Here is a 10,740-nt window from a genome sequence, read left to right as displayed (position 1 = left end):
AAATCGTATCAAAATAAATGAGCAGAATATCAATAAAATAATATAAATTTCTATGAAAAAGAAGATGCAAAATATCCATAAAATAACGGATATTTGTATAAATATATATATACCAAAAATACACAAAAAATAATCAAATTTGTATTAAAATATATATAGAAAATGCACGTACAACAAGGTAAATTTGTATTGAAATAGATATGCAAAATACACATCAAATAATGTATATTTGTATTAAAATATATATACGAAAACACATACACTAAAGTAAATTTCTATGAAAATATATCTACAAAATACACATAAAATGATGTATATACGTATAAAAATATATATACAAGATACACCTAAAACAAGGTAAATTCGTTTCAAATTCAATAAACTAAATTTCAATAAAAGAATGTATATATGAAGGAAAATAAATATACAAAATAATATATAAAACACTTAAATTTGTATAAAAATATATACAAAAATGCTCAAAAATAGTTTCAATTTGTATGGAAATAGACATACAAAATACACATAAGATTTGGTAAATTTGTATTGAAATACATATACAAAATACACATAAAATAAGGTAAATTTGTATGAAAATATATAATCAAATAGACATAAAGTAACATATATTTGTATAAAATATATATAGAAAATGCACATTAAATAATGTAAATATGTAAAATAAAATACATACAAAATACACATAGAATAATGTAAAATCGTATCAAAATAAATACACAGAATATCAATAAAATAATGTAAATTTGTATGAAAATAAAGATGCAAAATACCCGTTAAGAAAAGCATATTTTTATAAAAATATGTATACAAAAACACACATCAAATAGTTAAATTTGTATTAAAATAAATATACAAAATGCACATACAATATAGTAAATTTGTGTTGATATAGATATGCAAAACACAAATAAAACAATGTAAATTTATTTCAAAATATATATACGAAAACACATAAAGAAACGTAAATTCCTATAAAAAGATATATAAAAAAGACATACAAAAATACTCATTGCGTTATTATATGATTATTTTGCATCTTTATTTTCATACAAATATTTTATTGATAGTCTGTTTATTTTGATACGATTTAACATTATTCTATGTGTATTTTGAATATATATTTTATACATATTTACATCATTTAATGTATATTTTGTATATATATTTTATCCAAATTTTCGTTATTTTATGTGTATTTGTTTATATATTTTCAAACAAATTTACATTATTTTGTGTGTTTTGTATATGTATTTCAATACAAATTTGCCTAATTTTATGTGTATTTTGCATATCTATTTTCAAACAAATTTAAACAATATTTGTGTATTTTTGTATATATTTTTATACAAATTTTATTTATTTTATTTGTATTTTGTATATATATTTTCCTACAATTATACATTCTTTCATTGCAATTTTGTTTATTTATTTTGATACGAATTTACATTACTTTATGTGTATTTTGTATATATATATTTCTACGTATTTACATTATTTTATGTGTATTTTGTATATATATTTTCATAAAAATTTACGTTATTTTATTGTGTGCATTCGTATATATTTTGATACAAATTTTATACAAATTCATGTTATTTTATGTGTATATGAATATATATTTTCATACAAATTTATATTATTTTATGTGTATTTTTACTTATATTTCATTACAAATTTACCTTATTTGATGTTTATTTCATATATTCATTTCATGCAATTTCAAATTATTTTATGTGTATATCTGTTTTTGTATTTAGGTTATATTATGTGTATTTTCTACATATATTTTCATCCAAAATTACATTATTTTATTGGTATTTTTGTTAAATTAATTCAATACGAATTTAGATTATTTCAAAGGTATTTCGTATACATGTTTTTATACGCATTTACATTATTTAATGTGTGTTTTGTATATATAATTTTTATGCAAATTTACTTTATTTTATGTGCATTTTTGTACATATATTTTTTAAGAAATTTGCGTTATTTTATATGTATTTTGTATATGTTTTCTCATACAAATTTACATTATATTATTGGTATTTTGTTTATTTATTTTGATACGAATTTCATGATTATATGTGTATTTTGTACATATTTTTATACGTATTTACATTATTTAATGTATTCTGTTTATGTGTTTTAAACAAATTTACGTTATTATGTGGATTTGTATAAATATTTTGATACAAATTTACTTTATTTGATGTGTTTTTTATATATATATATATATATATATATATATATATATATATATATATATATATATATATATATATATATATATATATATATATATATATATATATATATATAATTTATAAAATTATATATATATATATATTTCATAAAAATTTAACTACTTCTGTGTATTTTTGTATATAGTTTTATACAAATTTACGTTATTTTATGTGTATTTTATATATTTATATTTATACAAATACACATTGTATATACATGTATATAGTTTTATACAGATTTACGTTATTTTATGTGTATTTTGTATATTTATATTTATACAAATACACATTCTTTTATTGGTATTTTGTTAATTTATTTTGATTCGAATTTACATTATTATATGTGTATTTTGTATACATTTTTTATACGTATTTACCTAATTTTATATATTGATTTTAATACAAATTTAATTATTGAATGATTGTTTTGTATATATATTTTTTATGCAAATTTACTTTGTTTAATATGCATTTTTGTACATATATTTTAATAGAAATTTGCATTATCGAGTATTTTGCATATGTTTTCTCATACCCACCAATTTCATATTTTTTTTTGTTTTTATATTTTTATACGAATTACGCATGATTATATGTGTATTTTGTTATATATTTTCTCATACGTATTTACATTATTTTGTATATATTTTATACAAATTTACATTATATTATTGGTATTTTGTTTATATATATATTTTGATATATATTATATATATATATATATATATATATATATATATTTTTTATATGTATTTACATTATTTAATGTGTATTTTGTTTATGTGTTTTTATACAAATTTACGTTATTATATGTGTATTTGTATATATTTTATACAAATTTACATTATTTATATATATATATATATATATATATATATATATATATATATATATATATATATATATATATATATATATATATATATATATATATATATATATATATATATATATATATATAAATTTATTTTATGTGTATTTTGTACATCTAATTTCCTACAAATTTAACTACTTTTGTGTATTTTGTATATTTGTATAATTACAGATTTACGTTATTTTATGTGTATTTTGTATATTTTTATTTATACAAATACATATTCTTTTATTGGTATTTTGTTTATTAATTTGATATGAGTTTAGATTATTTTATGTCTATTTTGTATACATTTTTTTATACGTATTTACTAATTTTTTTATATTGATTTTAATACAAATTTAATTATTGAATGTGTATTTTGTATATATATTTTTTATGCAAATTTACTTTATATTATGGGCTTTTTTGTACATATATTTTTATAGAAATTTGCGTTATTTTATGAGTATTTTGTATATGTTTTCTCATATAAATTTACATTATTTTATTGGTATTTTGTTCATTTATTTTGATACGAATTACATGATTTTATGTGTATTTTGTATATATTTTTTTATACGTATTTACATTATTTAATGTGTATTTTGTTTATATATTTTTATACAAATTTACGTTATTATATGTGTATTTGTATAAATATTTTGATACAAATTTACATTGTTTTATTTATTTTGTATATATATTTCAATTCAAATTTAACTTATTTTATGTGTATTTTGTATATCTATTTTCACACAAATTTAATTACTTTTGTGTATCTTTTATATAGTTTTATATGAATTTACGTTATTTTATGTGTATTTTGTATATTTATATTTATACAAATACACATTCTTTTCTTAGTATTTTGTTTATTTATTTTGATATGAGTTTACATTATTTTATGTGTATTTTGGATACCTTTTTTTTATACGTATTTACCTCATTTTATGTGTATTTTGTATATATATATTCATTGAAATCTGTTTTATTTTATGTGTATTCGTATATATATTTTGAAAAAAATTTACATTGTTTTATATGTATTTTTTATATCTATTTCAATACAAATTTACCTTATTGTATGTGCATTTTGTATATTTATTTTAATAAAAATTCAAATATTTTATGAGTGTCTTGGTATATATATTTTTACAAAAAATGCGTTATTTTATGGGTATTTTGCATCTTAATTTTCTTACATATTTACATTATTTTATTAATATTTTGTGTATTTATTTTGATACGATTTTACATTATTGTATTTGTGTTTTGTATATATATTTTACACAAATTTACATTATTTTAAGTGTATTTGTTTATATATTTTCATTCATATATACATTATTTTATGTGTATTTTGTAAATGTATTTCAATAAAAATTTACCTAATTTTATGTGTATTTTGTATATTTATTTTCATACAAATTTAATTTTTTTGTATATTTTTGTATATAGTTTTATACAAATTTAGGTAGTTTTATGTGTATATTGTATATCTATTTTCATACAAATACACATTGTTTTATTGATATTTAGTCTATTTATTTTGACGCGGGTTTACATTATTTAATGTGCATTTTGTATATATATTTTTATACGTATTTACATCATTTCATGTGTATTTTGTATACATATTTCTATAGAAATCTACGTTGATTTACGAGTATTGGTATATAGATTTTGAAACAAATTTACACTGTTTTATGTGTATTTTGCATATTTTTTCAATGAAAATTTATCTTATTGTATATGCATTTTGTATATTAATTTTAATTCAAATTTAATTATTCTATGTGTATTTTTGTATATGTATTTTTATAAAAAATATGCTTTATTTTTTGGGTTTTTTGCATCTTTATTTTCATACAAATTTACGTTATTTTATTGATATTCTGTGTATTGATTTTGATACGATTTTACATTATTCTATGTGTATTTTGTATATATTTTTTATACAAATGTACGTTACTTTATGTGTATTTGTTTTCATTTCATACAAATTTACATTATTTGATGTGTATTTTGTACATGTATTTAAATACAAATTTAACTAATTATATGTGTATTTTGTATATCTATTTTCATACAAATTTAAATTATTTATTGTGTATTTTTGTATATATTTTTATTTAAATTTTCGTTATTTTATGTGTATTTTGAATATTTATTTTCCTACAAATATACGTTCTCTTATCGAAATTTTGTTTATTTATTTTGATACGAATTTATATTATTTGAGATATATTTGGTATATATATTTTTAAACCTATTTACATCATTTTATATGTATTTTGTATGTATATTTTCATAGTAATTTACTCTATTTTATGAGTATTCGTATATATATTTTAATACAAATTTATATTATTGATGTGTATTTTGCATATCTATTTCAATACAAATTTACTTTATTCTATGTGCATTTTGTATATATATATATATATATATATATATATATATATATATATATATATATATATATATATATATATATATATATATATATATATATATATATATATATATATATTAATACAAATTTAATTATTTTATATGTATTTTTGTATATATATTTTTATACAAATATGCGTTATTATATGAGTATTTTGCATCTTTATTTTCATACAAATTTAAATTATTTTATTGATATTTTGTTTATTTATTTTGATACGATTTAACATTATTCTATGTGTATTTTGTATATATATTTTTATACATATTTACATCATTTAATGTATATTTTGTATATATTTTTTATCCAAATTTACGATATTTTATGTGTATTTGTTTATATATTTTCATACAAATTTACATTATTTTTTTGTGTTTTTATATATGTATTTCAATACAAATTTGCCTAACTTTATGTGTATTTTGCATATCTATTTTCCAACGAATTAAAATTATTTTTGTGTATTTTTGTATATACTATTTATACAAATTTTAGTTATTTTATTTGTATTTTGTATATATATTTTCCTACAAATATACATTCTTTTATTGGAATTTTGTTTATTTATTTTGATACGAGTTTACATTATTTTATGTGTATTTTCTATATATATTTTTCTACGTATTTAAATTATTTTATGTGTATTTTATATATACATTTTCATAAAAATGTACGTTATTTTATTGTGTGTACTCGTATATATTTTGATACAAATTTAATACAAATTCATGTTAATTTATGTGTTTTTGAATATATATATATATATATATATATATATATATATATATATATATATATATATATATATATATATATATATATATATATATATATATATATATATATATATATATATATATATATATATATATATATATATATATTTTCATACAAATTTATATTATTTAAAGTGTATTTTTACATATATTTCATTACAAATTTACCTTATTTTATGTTTATTTTGTATATTTGTTTAATTTAATTTTAAATTATTTTAAGTGTATATTTGTATTTGTATTTAGGTTATTTTATGTGTATTTTCTATATATATTTTCACCCAAAATTACATTATTTTATTGGTATTTTCTTAATTTAATTCGATACGAATTTAGATTCTTTCATAGATATTGTGTATTCATATTTTTTTACTCATTTACATTATCTAATGTGTGTTTTGTATATATATTTTTATGCAAATTTATTTTATCTGCATTTTTGTACATATATTTTTTTAGAAATTTGCATTATTTTATGTGTATTTTGTATATGTTTTCTCATACAAATTTACATTATTTTATTGGTATTTTGTTTATTTATTTTGATACCAATTACATGATTATATGTGTATTTGTTACATATTTTTTTATACGTATTTACATCATTTAATGTGTATTTTGTTTATATATTTTTTTACAAATTTACGTTATTATATGTGTATTTGTATAAATATTTTTATACAGATTTACTTTATTTTATGTATTTTGTATATATTTCAATTGAAATTTAGTTTTTTAGTTTTTTGTGTATTTTGTATGTCTATTTTCATACAAATTTAATTACTTCAGTGTATTTTTGTATATAGTTTTATATAAATTTACGTTATTTTATGTGTATTTTGTATATTTATAGTTATACAAATACACATTCTTGAATTGGTATTTTGTTTATTTATTTTGATACGAATTTTTTTATACGTATTTACTTCATTTTATGTGTATTCTGTATAAATATTTTTATAGTATATATATTTTGAAACAAATTTACATTGTTTTATTTATTTTGTATATATATTTCAATTCAAATTTATCTTATTTTTTGTGTATTTTGTATATCTATTTTCAAACAAATTTAATTACTTATGTGTATTTTTGCATATAGTTTTATATAAATTTACGTTATTTTATGTGTATTTTGTATATTTATATTTATACAAATACACTTTCTATTTTCTATATTTATTTTGATACGAATTTACATGATTTTATGTGTATTTTGTATAAATTTTTTTATACGTATTTACCTCATTTTATGTGTATTTTGTATATATATTTTTGTAGCAATCTACGTTATTTTATGTCTATTCGTATATATTTTTTGAAAGAAATTTACATAGTTTTATATGTATTTTGCATATCTTTTTCAATACAAATTTACCTGATTGTATGTGTATTTTGTATATTTATTTTAAAACTAATTTAATTTTTTTATGTGTATTTTGGTATATATATTTAAAAAAAAACTCCTTCTTTTATGGGTATATTGCTTCTTTATTTTCATACAAATTTAGATTATTTTATTCATATTCTGTGTATTTATATTGATACGATTTTACATTATTCTATTTGTGTTTTGTATATATTTTTTTTATACACATCTACATTATTTAATTTGTATTTTGTAAATTATATATTATAAAAATTTACATTATTTTAAGTGTATTTGTTTATGTATTTTCATTCAAATTTACATTATTAATGTGTATTTTGTATATGTATTTCAATATAAATTTACCTAATTTTATGTGTATAATGTATATTTATTTACTTACAAATTTAATTTATTTTTGTGTATTTTTGTATATAGTTTTATACAAATTTAAGTTATTTTATGTGTATTTTTTATATCTATTTTCATACAAATACACATTCTTTTATTGATATTTTGTTTATTTATTCTGATGCGAATTTACATTATTTAATGTGTATTTTGTATATATATTTTTATACGTATTTACATAATTTCATGTGTATTTTGTATATATATTTCTATAGAAATCTACGTTATTTTATGTGTATTCGTATATATATTTTGAAACAAATTTACACTGTTTTATGTGTATTTTGCATATTTTTTCAATACAAATTTACCTAATTGTATGTGCATTTTGTATATTAATTTTAAGACACATTCAATTATTCTATGTGTAATTTTGTATATGTATTTTTATAAAAATATGCTTTATTTTATATGTATTTTGCCTGCATTTTGTATATCTATTTCAATACAAATTTAATTACTTCTGTGTATTTTTGTATATAGTTTTATATAAATTTACGTTAATTTATGTGGTTTTTGTATAATTATATTTATACAAATACACATTCTTTTATTGGTATTTTGTTTGTTTATTTTGATACGAATTTTCATTATTTTATGTGTATTTTGTATACATTTTTTTATACGTATTTACTTAATTTTATGTGTATTTTGTAAATATATTTTCATAGAAATCTACGTTATTTTTGTATTCGTATATATATTTTGAAACAAATTTACTTTGTTTTATATGTATTTTGCATATCTATTTCAATACAAATTTACCTTATTGTATGTGCATTTTGTATATATATTTTAATACAAATTCAAATATTTTATGTGTATTTTGTTATATATATTTTTTATAAATAATGCGTTATTTTATGGGTATTTTCCATATTAATTGTCATACAAATTTACATTATTTTATTAATATTCGGTGTATTTATTTTGATACGATTTTACATTATTCTATTTGTGTTTATATATATATATATATATATATATATATATATATATATATATATATATATATATATATATATATATATATATATTTATATATATATATATATATATATATATATATATATATATATATATATATATATATATATATATATAATACAAAAACACACAAAAATAATTTAAATTTGTATGAAAATCAATATACAAAATACACTCATTTACATTATCTAATGTGTGTTTTGTATATATATTTTTATGTAAATTTATTTTATGTACATTTTTATACATATTTTATTTTATTTTGGAATTTGCGTTATTTTATATGTATTTTCTTTATGTTTTCTCATACAAATTTACTTTATTTTATTTATATTTTGTTTATTTATTTTGATACGAATTGCATGATCATATTTGTATTTTGTACATATTTGTTTATACGTATTTACATTATTTAATCTGTATTTTGTTTATATATTTTTATACAAATTTACGTTATTATATGTGTATTTGTATAAATATTTAGATACAAATTTACTTTATTTTATGTATTTTGTATATATTTCAATTGAAATTTAGCTTATTTTGTGTGTATTTTGTTTGTCTATTTTCATACAAATTTAATTACTTCAGTGTATTTTTGTATATAGTTTCATATAAATTTACGTTATTTTATGTGTATTTTGTATATTTATAGTTATACAAATACACATTTTTTAATTGGTTTCTTGTTTATTTATTTTGATACGAATTTTTTTATACGTATTTATTTCATTTTATGTGTATTCTGTATAAATATTTTTATAGTATATATATTTTGAAACAAATTTATATTTTTTATATGTATTTTGCATATCTATCTAAAAAAAAATTTACCTTATTGTATGTACATTTTGTATATTTATTTTAATACAAATTCAAATATTTTATGTATATTTTGGTATATATATTTTTATAAAAAAAATATTTTATGGGTATTTTGCTTCTTTAGTTTCATACAAATTTACATTATTTTATAAATATTCTGTGTATTTATTTTGATACGAATTTACATTATTCTATTTGGGTTTTGTATATATTTTTTATACATATCTACTTTATTTAATATGTATTTTGTATATATATATTTTATACAAATTTACTTTATTTTAAGTGTATTTGTATATGTATTTTCATTCAAATTTATATTATTTTATGTGTATTTTGTTTATGAATTTCAATACAAATTTACCTAATTTTAAATGTAGTTTGTATATTTATTTTCAAACATATTTAAACTATTTTTGTGCATTTTTGTATATAGTTTTTTACAAATTTACGTTATTTTATGTGTATTTTGTATTACTATTTTCATACAAATACACATTCTTTTATTGTTATTTTGTTTATTTATTTTGACACGAATTTACATTATTAAATGTCTATTTTGTATATATATATATATATATATATATATATATATATATATATATATATATATATAGATATATATATATATAGATATATATATATATATATATATATATATATATATATATATATATATATATATGTATTTTGTATATATATTTCTATAGAAATCTACGTTATTTTATTTGTATTCTTATATATATTTTGAAACAAATTTACATTGTTTCATGTGTATTTTGTATATTTTTTCAATA

Source organism: Eriocheir sinensis, unplaced genomic scaffold (assembly GCF_024679095.1).
Source record: "Eriocheir sinensis breed Jianghai 21 unplaced genomic scaffold, ASM2467909v1 Scaffold133, whole genome shotgun sequence".
Lineage (NCBI taxonomy): Eukaryota > Metazoa > Arthropoda > Malacostraca > Decapoda > Varunidae > Eriocheir > Eriocheir sinensis.
Note: the sequence above shows the minus strand (reverse complement) of the source record.